The sequence below is a fragment of the Elephas maximus genome, chromosome 14 (genome assembly GCF_024166365.1).
Source record: "Elephas maximus indicus isolate mEleMax1 chromosome 14, mEleMax1 primary haplotype, whole genome shotgun sequence".
NCBI lineage: Eukaryota > Metazoa > Chordata > Mammalia > Proboscidea > Elephantidae > Elephas > Elephas maximus.
In genome coordinates this window covers 19816764-19831807 of record NC_064832.1, presented here as the reverse complement: position 1 = coordinate 19831807, position 15044 = coordinate 19816764, and the positions used below count along the sequence as shown (strand labels likewise).

The 15044-nt window shown below is 38.4% G+C and overlaps 1 protein-coding gene across 7 annotated transcripts in view; it reads left to right on the top strand.

Moving 5' to 3' along the window:
• Positions 1-15044, top strand: part of TRPC4 (transient receptor potential cation channel subfamily C member 4) — a 385590-nt gene that overhangs the window by 42946 nt on the left and 327600 nt on the right. Inside the window, exon 1 of one of the 7 annotated variants that reach the window (XM_049853357.1) lies at positions 13217-13519. The exons of the other annotated variants lie outside the window; for them this stretch is intronic. The gene's annotated coding sequence lies outside the window, so the exon portion shown is untranslated. Of the gene's footprint in view, positions 1-13216; positions 13520-15044 lie in introns of those variants that run through there. 7 annotated transcript variants of the gene reach the window in all.

Here is a 15044-nt window from a genome sequence, read left to right as displayed (position 1 = left end):
CACATAAATAAAACAAAAGGCAAGAATCACAAGATTTTATGAATTGATGCAGAAAAGGCATTTGACAAAGTTCAACACTCATTCATGACAAAAAAGTCTCAGCAAAATAGGAATAGAAGGAAAATTTCTCAACGTAATAAATGGCAACTATTCAAAGCCAACAGCCAACATCACCCTAAATGGAGAGAGCCTGAAAACATTCCCATTGAGATCGGGAACCAGACAAGGATGTCCATTATCACCACCCTTATTCAACATTGTGCTGGAAGTCCTAGGCAGAGCAGTTAGGCTAGATAAAGAAATAAAGGGCATCCAGATTGGCAAGGAAGAAGTAAAAGTATCTCTGTTTGCAGATGACATGATCTTATACAGAGAAAACCCTAAGGAATCCTCCAGAAAACTACTGAAACTAATAGAAGAGTTCAGCAGAGTATCGGGATACAAGAGAAACATACAAAAATCAGTTGGATTCCTCTACACCAACAAAAAGAACATCGAAGAGGAAATCACCAAAACATTGCCATTTACAGTAGTCCCCCCCGCCAAAAAAAATACTTAGGAATAAATCTTACCAGAGATGTAAAATACTTATGCAAAGAAAACTACAGTACACTTCTGCAAGAAACCAAAGGAGACTTAGGTAAGTGGAAGAACATACCTTGCTCATGGATAGGAAGACTTAACACTATAAAAATGTCTATTCTACCAAAAGCGATCTATACATTTAATGCAATTCCGATCCAAATCCCAATGACATTCTTTAATGAAATGGAGAAACAAATCACCAATTTCATATGGAAGAGAAAGAGGCCCCAGATAAATAAGGCATTCCTGAAAAAAAAGAACAAAGTAGGAGGCCTTACTTTGCCTGATTTTAGGACCTTTTTTTTATACTGCTACAGTAGTCAAAACAGCCTGGTACTGGTACAACAACAGATACATGGACCAATGGAACAGAATTGAGAATCCAGACATAAATCCATCCACATATGAGCAGCTGATATTTGACAACGGCCCCAAAACAGTTAAACGGGGAAAAGACAGTCTTTTTAACAAATGGTGCTGGCATAACTGGATATCCATCTGCATAAAAATGAAACAAGACCCATACCTCACTCCATGCACAAAAACTAACTCAAAATGAATCAAAAACCTAAATATAAAATCTAAAACGATAAAGACCATGGAAGAAAAAATAGAGACAGTGTTAGGAGCCCTAATACATGGCATAAACAGTATAGAAAACATTGTAAAGAATGTAGAAGAAAAACTAGATAACTTGGAGGTCCTAAAAATCAAACACTTATGCTCATCCAAAGACTTCACCAAAAGAGTATAAAAAGACTACCTACAGACTAGGAAAAAGTTTTAGCTATGACATTTCTGATTAGCACCTGATCTCTAAAATCTGCATGCTACTGCAAAAACTCAACTGCAAAAAGACAAATAACCCAATTAAAAAATGGGCAAAAGATATGAATAGACACTTCACTAAAGAAGACATTCAGGTAGCTAACAGATATATGAGGAAATGTTCACGATCATTAGCCATTAGAGAAATGCAGATCAAAAGTACAATGAGATTTCATCTCACTCCAACAAGGCTGGCATTAATCAAAAAACAGAAAATAATAAATGTTGGAGAGGCTGTGGAGAGATTGGAACACTTTTACACCGCTATTGGGAATGTCAAATGGTACAACCTCTTTGGAAATCGATTTGGCACTTCCTTAAAAATCTAGAAATAGAACTATGATATGATCCAGCAATCCCACTCTTTGAAATATATGCTAGAGAAATAAGAGCCTTTACAAGAACAGATATATGCACACCCATGTTTACTGCAGCACTGTTTACAATAGGAAAACCATGGAAGCAGCCAAGGTGCCCATCAAGAGATGAATGGATAAATAAATTATGGTATATTCACACAATGAAATACTATGCAACGATAAAGAACAGTGAGGAATCTGTGAAACATTTCATAACATGGAGGAACCTGGAAGGCATTATGCTGAGTGAAACTAGTCAGTTGCAAAAGGACAAATATTATGTAAGACCACTATTATAAGAATTTGAGAAGTAGTTTAAACTGAGAAGAAAACATTCTTTTGTGATTACGAGAGGGGGGAGGGAGGGAGGGTTGGAGAGGGGTATGCGCTAATTAGATAGTAGACAAGAACTACTTTAGGCAAAGGGAAAGACAGCACACAGTACAGGGGAGGTCAGCACAATTGGACTAAACCAAAAGCAAAGAAGTTTCCTGGATAAACTGAATGCTTCAAAGGCCAGCGTAGCAGGGGCAGGGATATGGGGACCATGGTTTCAGGGGACATCTAAGTCAATCGGCATAATAAAATCTATTAAGAAAACATTCTGCATCCCACTTTGAAGAGTGGCATCTGGGGTCTTAAACACTAGGAAGCAGCCATCTAAGATGCGTCACTTGGTCTCAACCCACCTGGATCAAAGGAGAATGAAGAACACCAAGGACACAAGATAATTACGAGCCCAAGAGACAGAAAGGGCCACATGAAGCAGTGACTACATCATCCTGAGACCAAAAGAACTAGACGGTGCCTGACTACAACCGATGACTCCCGTGACAGGAAACACAACAGTGAACCTCTGAGGGAGCAGGAGAGCAGTGGGATGCAGACCCCAAATTCTCATAAGACTAAACTTCATGGTCTGACTGAGACTAGAAGGACCCCAGTGGTCATGGCCCTCAGACCTTCTGTTGGCCCAGGACAGGAACCATTCCCGAAGCCAACACTTCAGACATGGATTGGGCTGGACAATGTGTTGGAGAGGGATGCTGGTGAGGAGTGAGCTTCTTGGAGCAGGTGGACACTTGAGCCTGTGTTGGCATCTCCTGCCTGGAGGGGAGATGAGAGGGTGGAGGGGGTTAGAAGCTGGCGAAAAGAACTGGAGAAGAGAGAGTGGAGGGAGAGAGCAGGCTGTCTCATTAGGGGGAGAGTAATTGGGAGTGTGTATCAAGGTGTTTTTTTTTTTTTTTATCAAGGTGTATATGGGTTTTTGTGTGAGAGACTGACTTGATTTGTAAAATTTCACTTAAAGCACAATAAAAATTATTTAAAAAAAGTTTTCTTGAATATTCTTGGTTAGATTGATAGTTGCTTATTATCCTCTGTAAATGTCATCTTACACAATTAAGCAAAATTTTAACTGTTTCTTTTTTTATTCTGTGTATGATTTCTAAAGTATTTACTATGCATCACCTTAAGTCATGGGTATAATATTTTTTCTTTTGAGTTATTTCCTAATATGTGTGTCTGTGTTGAATTTCAGATTGGAATGGAATTAATTAATTGACTGGCAGAGTCCATTAGGAATGTCAGTGGATCTGTAGAGAAGGAAATAGATTCCAGGTCTAGTACTTGGCTTTGCAATTAATGTTATTCATATGCTTATTATAATGCAAATAATCTACTGGTTTTCAACTTTAGAATCAAACTTTAGGCAGAAAATGGAAGGCTAAACTTTGGTGACTGAACATTATGGAAATGTTATAAACTGGAAAATTGAATTGGGAAGGAAAGGTAAAATGAGATGTGAACTATAAATATATTAATGTTATTTAAATAAAATATTCCAAAATATACAATGCAATAGCAGTTGCTGTTCAGTCGTCTCCAACTCATGGTGACTGCATGTATGCTAGAGTAGAACTGTGCTCCACAGGGATTTCAGTGGCTGATTTTTTGGAAGTAGATCACCAAGTTTTTCTTCTGAGGTACCTCTGGGTGGACAAGAACCTTCAGCCTTTCAGTTAGCAGCCAATCCCATTAACTGTTCTCACTACCCAGGGAGTTCAACCTAATACTGAAATAATTACCAACATTCGAGGGAGGAGGTAGAGTAAGATGAGAAGAGATGACGTCACTGAACTAGGTCCTTATCTTCCATAGCAGAATTGATATGGGTTTAAAGAATCATATTAAAATAGTGTTATAAGACTCGATGGCACTGGGTTTTTATAAGGTTTAAGTAGACCTGGTGGCACAGCGGTTCAGTGCTCAGCTGCTAACTGAAAGGTCAGCAGTTCAAACTCACCAGCCTCTCAGCCAAAGAAAGATGTGGCAGTCTGCTTCTGTAAATATTACAGGCTTGGAAACCCTATGGGGCAGCCTACTCTGTCCTCTAGGGTCATAGTGAGTTGGAATCTACTTGAAGGCAGTGGGTTTTTTTAAATAAGGTTTATCCTTGCAATCATTAACTTTAATTTACCAATCAAATGCATACTTGAAACTGTCTAAATATTTTAAAATAAACACTTCTGAGCTATTCTTGGAATAATAGCCACATTAAAGATTTCTTATTTTTAATAACCCTTCTAATTTGCAGCCATGAATTTATAAGGCTTATTGTCTGAAACAGCTGGAAATATTTTTCTCCTCTACTACCAGATACCTGACAACAGAAACAATGAAGAAGCAGAATTAAATAATTGATGTGGTTTCTTCCAGAATCGACCTCTATTGTATTTGATTTGATTTATCTTCCTGGAGATAACCTGTCAACAAAGTTGCAGAGGAAATAAAAACACCAAAACACAAGAAAACTTATATTATTTTCTGCTTGAAAAATTTGTGCATAAGGTAAAATTTTTATCTAAAAATTAATTACCGATCATCTGAATAATAAAGAGATCATATTTCAGACTCAAATGTGATTGTTTTTACAGTAAATTACCAAAGGAGAATGAAATGTTCTGTTTTGTGGAATATCACGCCTGACAGCATTTGAGAAAAATGATAGCTTGGTGGTACACTCTCACAATGCCTTTCCTGAGAATTGTGTTAGACCACCTAGTCATTTCAGGGAAGGAGATGAGAAGCATAAGATTTGGTGTCTCATAGACCCAAATCTTGACCCTCATATTAATAGTTTGTACAAACTGTTTAATCTAATACTTAGATTAAATACTCATCTTAATCTGAGAATAATGCTAGCGATCTAACAGGGCAGTTAGAAAGGTAAATAAAATAGCGTATCACAGTAAACAGACAAAAAAAGAAAAACAGGTGCTATGTAGCTGACTCTGACTTATGGTGGAATGTGTGTCACAGTAGGACTGTGCTCCACAGGGTTTTTGAAGTTTGACTTTTCAGAAGTGGATTGCCAGATTTGTCTTCTGAGGCACCCATAGGTGGGCTTGAACCTCCAACCTTTGGTTAGTAGCTGAGCACTTAGCCATTTGTGACATCCAGGGCACATAATGTAATCCCTCACTAATGGCAGAATCATAGCTAATAATTTATTACTGAGACTTAATTATAAAAATTGAATAATATTGGGGGGGGCAGAGCCAACATGGCACTATAGACGGAAGCACCACATGGTCCCTCCACAGCAAAGACCAGAAAAACTAAGTAAAACAGAGACAGATGTCAATCCTGGAACCCTAAGCATCAAATGAAAAGATAAAGAACTCACCCAAGCACCGAATGGAAACAGAAACTGTCAGAGAACAGAGTGAGGAGGGGTATAGAGTGGAGGTCCCCATCACTAATGTGGAACAGATTCGACATCTTGGACTTCTCAGCCCCCAAGATCGGCGGACAGAGAGCATGGAAAGGCAGCTTCATGGAGCCCCCAGCAGGAGGCAGAGCACCCAGTAACCAGTGATACACACTTTCCCACCCTCTGCCTTTCTTCCCCCTGCTCAGCCTCCACCACTTCCTGGTGGGCCATGGTCTCTCAGCTGGGGAGGCGCTGGCTCCTTGCTGTTTAGATTCACCGCACCCACACCAGCCAGCTCCTTCAGTGCCATTTTTGTTGTTGCTCTTTTTGGCTTCTTTTGGTTTCTTCTCTCTCTCTCTCTCTTGCCTCCCTCACTTCCTTTCTCCCAAACACTTCTTCTTCTTGACAGGCTGTGAAGCACTACTTGGCCATGCTGGTGAGATACCTGGGGGAATTTTTTTTCTTTTCGTTTTTCTTCATTTCTCAGTTTCTTGAATCTATTTCCCTTCTTTTCCTGTCTCCTGAATACCTGGCCCTGTGTGCCATTTCTGCCCCTTCCAGACAGGCTATGCAGTGCCTAGTCTGGAGCCAATTTCCTGATCTGTGCTGCTATGTCGGTGGGATCCCTGGGGGCATTTCTTATTTATTTATTTATTTTTATTACTATTTTTCTCTTTTTTCCCCTTCATTTCTCAGTTTCTTGTCTCTCTCTACCATTTTCCCCTTCTTTTCTCCTGAACACTTGGTGGCACATGCCACCTCTGCTCCTTCTAGATGGGCAGTGCAGTGCTGTGACACTGGGGAGCCACTTCCCCAGTTCATGCCACCACACCAGTTGGCTCCCATGGGGATTTTTTTTCCTTGCTCAATTTCTTGTCTCTCTCTGCCATCCTTCCTTTCCTCTATCCTGAACACCTGGTGACATGTGCCATCTCTACTTCTTCCAGACAGGCTGTGCAGTGCCAAGCAGCAGGGAAGTCACTTCACCAGTCTGTGCCACCACACAAGTGGGCTCTGTTGGGCATCTTTCTTTTTTTTTGTCTCTCTTTTTTTCTTTTCTAGATTTCTTGTTCCCGTCTACCTCCCCTCCTTCCCCGTCTGACCACCTGGTGCCATGTGCCATCTCCTCTCCTTCTTGATGCACTGTGTGGTGCCACTTGGCTGGGGACCCACTTCCAGTGGGTTCCCTTAGGGCATTTTTCTTTTCTTTCTTCTTCTTTTATTGGTTTCCTATTTCTCTGAACATCCTTCCATTCCTTTCTCCTGATCAGCTAGCCAATGTACTTTTTTCTCTCCTTTTTTAAAATCTAGTTTCTTATCTCTCACACCCTTCCTTCCTTTCCTTTCTCCTGTCCATCTAGCTGCATGTACCATATCTGTCCCTTCTTAATGGGCTATACCTCACCACTTGGCTAATAGCCTCTGGCACATGACTTTCCAGGGTCTGTGGCACTCCAGCAGTAAGCTCCCTCAGCACATTTTTTTTTTTTTGGCTTCTGTTTCTTTCTACTTTCCCACACCCACTTAGCTCCATACATCACAATCTACCACCTCCCTCCTGCCTATCAGCACTGTGCACTGAACATTGCATTCCTGAGCAACACATGTTATGCAAGAGTTTAAGGGAAAGGCAGACAAAAATGAGGAAAAAATTGAAAAAATTATGGTAAAGACAGACAAAACAATGCAAGAATTCAGGAAAATAAAACAGGAACTAAATGTCAAAATAAATTCACAACTAGAAATCACACAAAAACAGCAATTAGAAATCCAAAAGATAAACAACAAAATTTCAGAAATGGACAGTGTCATAGAAGGTGTGGGGAGCAGGTTTGAAGCAATGGAAGACAGGATCAGCAAAGTTGAAGACAAACACTTGGATGCAACTCAGAGGAAAAATCAGAAAAAAGAATGAAGAAAAATGAAGAAACCCTGAGAATGATGTGAGATACAGTCAAAAGCAAAAATTTGCAAGTGATCAGAGTTCAGAACAGGTGGAGAAAATGGAAACAAAGGGAGGATCATTGAAGAAATGCTGGCAGAAAACTTTCCTAATACCGTGAAAGATGAAAAGCTGACTATTGAAGAAGCTCAATGAACCCCATGTAGGATAGACTGCAAAAGAAAAATCACCAAGGCATATCATAATCACACTTGCTAAAACCAAAGACAAAGAATCAGGAGAGCAGCTCCTGAAAAATGAAAAGTCACATACAGAGGGGAAACAATAAGACTAACCTCTGATCTCTGATTACCCAGCAGAAACCATGCAGGCAAGAAGGCAATGGGATGACATATATAAAACCTTGAAAGAAAAACAAAAAATTACCAACCAAGAATAATGTATCCTACAAAGCTCTCGCTCAAATATGATGCGAAATTAGGACATTTCCAGATAAATAGAAGCTAAGGAAATATGTAAAAACCAAACCAAACTTACAAGAATTATTAAAGGGAGTCCTTTGGTTTGAGAACAAACAACATCAGGTGACATCCTGAATGTAGCACGCAAGACCACACCAACCAGATACCAACCTAGAAAATTAAATGTCAAGGATTAATCAAAAACTAAAAGATTTACAACAGGGAACCAGAGAGGTTAATCTGTAAATGACAAGAATGTCAGAACAATAAAAGAGGGAATAAATTGTATAGGTATAGAACTTTCTAATGGAGAAGGCAAGGGGATACCAAGTAAAAAAGACTGGTTCAAACCTAGGAATATAAGGGTAAATTTCAAGGTAGCCACAAAGAAAGTTAACAAACCTACTCATCAAAATAAAGAAGAAAAGCAGAAAGTCTCAGTAAACACAAAATCTACAAAAACGAAAGAAAAATCCACAAACAAAAGGCATTCAGCACAGGAGAGTGAGAGGAACAAAGAAAATGTCAGCACCACAAAAAAAAAAAAAAAATTACAAAATGACAGCAATTAATTCACATCTATCAATAATTACACTGAGTGTAAATGGTTTAAATGCCCATAAAGAGACAGAGAATGACAGAATGGATAAAAAAACAGGATCCATCAATATGCTGCCTGAAAGATACACACCTTAGAAACAAAGACAAATTTAATAAAAATCAAAGAGTGAAAAAAATACATCAAACAGCTACCAAAAAAGACCAGGAGTGGCAAAACTAATCTCAGATAAAATGGGCTTTAAAACAAAATCCACCATAAAACACAAAGAAGGGCATTATATAATGATTAAAGGGATGATCCATCGTGAAGACATAACTGTAATAAATATCTACACAAGTAATGACAGGGCTGCAAAATACGTGAAACAAACTCTAACAGCACTGAAAAGAGAAATTGACAATTCCACAATAATAGTAGGAGACTTCAACGCACCGCTCTCAGTAAAGGACAGAGTATCTAGAAAGACACTCAACAAAGATACAGAATGTCTAAAGGCCACAATCAGCCATCTTGACTTCATAGATATATATAGAACACTCTACCCAACAGCTACAGAGTACACTTTTCCAATGCACATGGAATGTTCTCCAGAAAAGACCACATCTTAGGGCACAAAGCAACTCACAACAAAATCCAAAACACTGAGATAAAGCATCTTCTCTGATAATACTAACAAAGCAGAAATTAACAACAGAAGAACAAGGAAAAAAATCAATTATGTGGAAACTGAATAACACATTACTGAAAAACCACTAGTTAATAGAAGAAATCAAAGGTGGAATAAAAAATTCCTAGAATTAAAAAAATTGAAAGCACATCATACCAAAACCTTTGGGACATAGCAAAGGCAGTAATAAGAGGTCAATTTATAGCAACAGATAGACACATCAAAAAAAAAAGGGACAAAAAACATTAGCTACACAACTCAAACAAATAGAAACGGAACAGCAAAAGAAGCCCACAGCCACCAGAAGAAAGGATATAATGAAAATCAGAAATAGAGAATAGAAAAACAATAGAATGAGTTAACAAAACCAAAAGTTGGTTCTTTGAAGACTCAACAAAATTGGCAAACCACTTGCCAAATTGACAAAAGAAAAACAGGAGAGGTTTACAACATTACAACAGACACAGCTGAAATAGAAAGGATCATAACAGAGTACCATGAAAAACAATACTCCAACAAATTTTTTTTTTTTTAGAAGAAATGGGCAAATTTCTAGAAACACACTACCAACCCAAACTAACACAAAATGATGTTGAAAATCCAGGACACACACATAACAAGAGGAGAGATTGAAAGATAACAACAACAACAACAAAACTCCCAACAGAGTTTGGGCTCAGATGGCTTCACTGGAGAATTCAACATTCAGAGAAGAGCTTTACATCAGTACTAATCAAACTATTTCAGAACATAGAAAAGGAAACAATACTTCTGAATTCATTCTATGAAGCCAGCATAACCGTGATATCAAAACCAGGCAAAGACACCACAAAAAAAAAGAAAGAAAATTACAGACCAATTTCTCTCATAATATAGATGCAAAAATTCTCAACAAAATTCTAGCCAATAGAATTCAACATCATATCAAAAAAAATAATACACCATGACCAAGTGGGATTTGTACGAGGTATGCAAAGATGGTTCATCATTAGAAAATCAATCAATGTAATCCACCACATAAATAAAAAAGAAGAAAAAAATTACATGATCATCTCAATAGATGCAGAAAAGGCATTTGACAAAGTCCACCATCCATTCCTGATAAAAACTGTCAATAAAATAAGCATAGAATGGAAATTCCTTAACATAATAAAGGGTATCTATACAAAACCATCAGGCAACATCATTCTTAATGGAGAGAGGCTGAAACCACTCCTCCTGAGAAGAGGAACAAGACAAGGATGCCCTATATCACCACTCCTATTTAACATTGTGCTGGAAGTCCTAGCTAGAGCAATAAGGCAAGAAAAAGAAATAACGGGCATCCAAATTGGTAATGAAGAAGTAAAACTGTTCATATTTGCAAATGATATGATACTATACACAGAAAACCCAAAAGACTCCATGAGAAAACTGCTGGAACTAATATATTCAGCAGAGAAGCAGAATGAGAGATAAACATACAAAAATCAGATTCCTATACATCAATAAGAAGAAAGACAAAAAGGAAATCAGGAAACAATACCATTTATAATAGCCTTCTCTCCCCAAAATAAAATACTTAGGAATAAATCTAAAATACTTAGGAATAATTCCCCCCCAAAATAAAATACTTAGGAATAAATGTAACAGGGATGTAAACAGCCTATACAAAGAAAACCACAAAACACTACTGCAAGAAACCAAAAGAGATCCACGTAAATGGAAAAACATACCATGCTCATGGATAGTTAGACGACATTCTGAAAATGTCAATTCTACCCAAAGCAATCTACAAATACAGTGCAATCCTGTTCCAAATACCATCAGCATTCTTTAAAGAGATGAAAAAACTAATCATTAACTTTATATGGAAAGGGAAGAAGCAATGGATAAGTAAAGCACTATTGAAGGAGAAGAGGAAAGTAGGAGTAGCCACACTACCTGACCTCAGAACCTACTATACAGCTAAGGTAGTCAAAACAGCTTCGTGCTGGTACAATGACAGATACATTGACCAGTGGGACAAAATTGAGAACCCAGATGTAAATCCATTCACCTATGGTCACGTGATCTCCGACAAAGGCCCAAAGTCCATCAAATGGGGGAAAAGACAGTCTTTTTAACAAATAGTGCTGGCAAAACTGGATGTCCACCTGCAAAAAAATGAAACAGGGCCCATACTTCACACCATACACAAAAATTGATTCAAAATGTCTTAAAGACCTAAATATAAAACCAAAAACTATAAAGAAGAAAACTATCACAGAAGAAAAAAAAAAGGATCAACACCAGAGGCCCTAATACATGACATTAACAGGATGCAAACCATAACTAACAACACATAAACCTCAGAAGGTAAGCTAGGTAACTGGGATCTTCTAAAACTTAAAACAGTTTTATTTATCAAAAGACTTCACCATAAGAGTAAAAAGAGAACCTACAGACTGGGAAAAGGGTTTTGGCTGTGACAAATCTGACAAAGGTCTAATCTCTAAAAGCTAGAGGAAAATCCAACACCTCTATAGCAAAAAGACAAATAATCCAATTAAAACTGGCCAAAGGAAATGAATAGACACTTCACCAAAGAAGACATTCAAGTGGCTAACACACATGAGGAAATTCTCATGATCACTAGCCATTACAGAAATATAAATCAAAACCATAATGAGATACCATCTCACCCCAGCATTACTAGCACAAATGAAAAAAACAGAAAAGAACAAATGTTGGAGAGGCTGCAGGGAGATTGGATTTCTTATGCACTGCTGGTGGGAATGCAAAATGGTGCAACTACTTTGGAAAATGATATGGTGCATCTTTAGAAAGCTAGAAATAGAAATCCCATGTGATCCAGCAATCCCACTCCTAGGACTATGTCCTAGAGAAATAGTAGCCATTACACGAATAGAAATATGCACACCCATGTTCATTGCAACATTGTTCACAATAGCAAAAAGATGGAAACAATCTGGGTGTGCATCAATAGGTGAATGGCTAAACTATGGTACATACACACAATGGAGCATTACACAGTGATAAAGAACAATGATTAACCTAGAAAGTATCTCAGAACATGGATGGACCTGGAGAGCATTATGCTGAAATAAGTTAATTACAAAAGGATAAATATTGTATGAGACCACTACTATAAAAACTCATGAAAAAGTTTACACACGAAGAGAAACAATCTTTGATGGTTACGAGGGAGGTTAGGGGTAGGCACGGAAAAGCACTAAAGATAATGGATAAGTGGTAACTTTGGTGAAGGGTAAGACAGTACACGGTGCTGGAGAAGCCAGCACAGCTTGTCTAAGGCAAGGCCATAGAAACTCCATAGACACATTCAGACTCCCTGAGGGACCGAATTGCTGGACTGAAGGCTGTGGGGACCATGGTCTTGGGAAACATCTAACTCAATTGGCATAACATAGTTTATGAAGAAAATGTTCTACATTCTACTTTGGTCAATAGTGCCTGGGGTCTGAAAAGCCTGTGAACAGCCATGTAAGATATTCCACTGGTCTCACCCATTCAGGAGCAAGGGAGAAAGAAGAAAACTAAAGACACTAGGAAAAGATTAGTCCAAAGGACTAATGAACTACATATTCCATGGCTTCCACCGGACTGAGTCCAGTACAACTAGATGGTGCCCACCTACCACCACTGACTGCTCTGATGGGATCACAAAAGATGGTCCTGGACAGAGCTGGAGACAAATGTAGAACAAAATTCTAACTCATATAAGAAGACCAGACTTACTGGCCTGACAGAGACTGGAGAAACCCCGAGAGTATGGCTCCCAGAGACCCTTTTAACTCAGTAAGGAAGTCACTGCTGAGGTTCACCCTTCAGCCAAAGATTAGACAGACCCATAAAGTAAATGGTGAGACTAAAGGGGCATACCAGCCCAGGGGCAAGGACTACAAGTCAGGAGGGGACAGGGAAGCTGGTAATAAGGAATCCAAAGTCGAGAAGGAAAAGTGTTGACATGTCGTGGGGTTGTTAACCAATGCCACAAACAATACGTATACTAATAGTTTAATGAGAAACTAGTTTTTTCTGTAAACCTTTATCTAAAGTACAAAAAATTAAATAATACTTCACTGTTCGTTTCTAAGTTGGGTGACTATAACTTTTCCACTGAAATCTTTCTCTTAACCCTAGATATTCCTGCATTGTAAAACCATTGATGTGCATCTAAACTGTAATGCAAGAATGTGTTCAGAGTACACTTTTGGAGGCCAGGAGCTTGTGGCCTCTCTGCTCTAGACCTTTCTACCTGTTTTGCAGTGGGACAAAGATTCCCTGAGCCTGTAGTAGTGGTCTGGAGAACAGAGTAGATGAGGATCTGGAGCATGACGACTTCAGGTGGGACGTGCGTAGTTGTAGAGGATCAAGGCATCCTGTTGGCAGAGACTCTGGAGATCCTTCTCAGTACTGGTCTGGTAGGAATAACGGTAATACCAATACTACTAGTGGTTAACGTTTATTGGGCACATGCTATGTACCAAGATTTGAAATCTTTCTGCATATTACCCATTGCAATCAAGTTGAATGCCACTCGTAGCAACCCTAAAGGACAGAGTAGAACTGCCCCATAGGGTTTCCAAGGAGCGCCTAGTGGATGCAGACTGCTGACCTTTTGGTTAGCAGCCGTAGCTCTTAACCACTATGCCACCAGGGGTTCATATTTAGCATATTTAATTCTAACACTGGCCCTATGAAACAGGTTCTGTTAGAATTGTAACAGATAGTGGCTAAAAGCTTGATATCAGACTTCCTAGTACTTCCACCTCAGAATTACCACTTCTCAACTGTGTCTCCTTGGATAAGTTATGCAGTGCCTTTAAACCACTGCTTCCTCATCTGTAAATGAGGGTAATCTTAATACTTACACTCATGGACAAGGACACTGAGAATGAATAAAGTCTCAGCAAGTATGTGCAAGACTAGAATATAAATTCAAGTGTAAATATTGTTCAGTTATGCTCAGTGTTTCTTTCTAAGAATAAGGACATATTTAAAATGCTGAACATAGTGTAGTGGTTATTGTCTATATATCGGTGTGTGTTGGAGCAAGAAAAGGTATATTGAGTACAACGGAATCATTTTATATTTTATTTTATCAAGTATGTAGACATTCGAAATGTTTAATTGTATGAATAAAAAGATATTGAATCAGGGTAGGGTTGCACAGATGATTAATGTAATTGCTATCGATACATTATAACTGTAAAAATTTGAATTGGCAAAAGATGTATTATAGAAATATTTACAATAGAAGCAACAATAACAAAAAAGAGTAGCTGCTAAAGCTGCTTATGTACAACCAAACACCTCATGGGATTTGGTTCCTTGGTTTGGAGGTTTAGGGTCATGGTTTCATGGTACATCCCCATTGATTGGCTTAATAATGTGCACATCTCTTCTACCTTCTAGTTCATTGTATAGTGCCTGGGGTCTTAAAAGCTTGCAAGCAGCCATCCAAGGCACAACAATTTGTCTGCATTCACTTGGAGCAACAGAGGAAGAAGGAGAATCAGGAATAGGAGAAGGATATAGAATGTGTGGCTAATTGCCCCCAAGAACAACTGCCTCCTTTGCCATGAGACCAGAAGAACTGGATACCATTATTGAACACTTTGATCAAAGATTCTGTAGAAGAATTCTGATCAAAAGGGGGGAAATGTAGAACAGAATATAAAATTTTCATGGAACCCATACTTTCTGGAGCCACAGAGGCTGGACAAACCCCTGAAACTGTTGCTCTCAGATAATCTTTGAACCTTCAACCAAAAATATTCCCTAAACTCTTTTTAAAACCAAACAATAATTTAGCTCAACTAGTAAAGAATTTTTTTTTTTTTTTTTTTAGTAAAGAATGTCTGCTTTGAGTGTTGTGTTCTATTAATTGGCAACAGTAACTCTAATGATTAGATGGTAAACTTAGGGGGTGGTAAGTTTGTTAGTAGGAGAGGAACA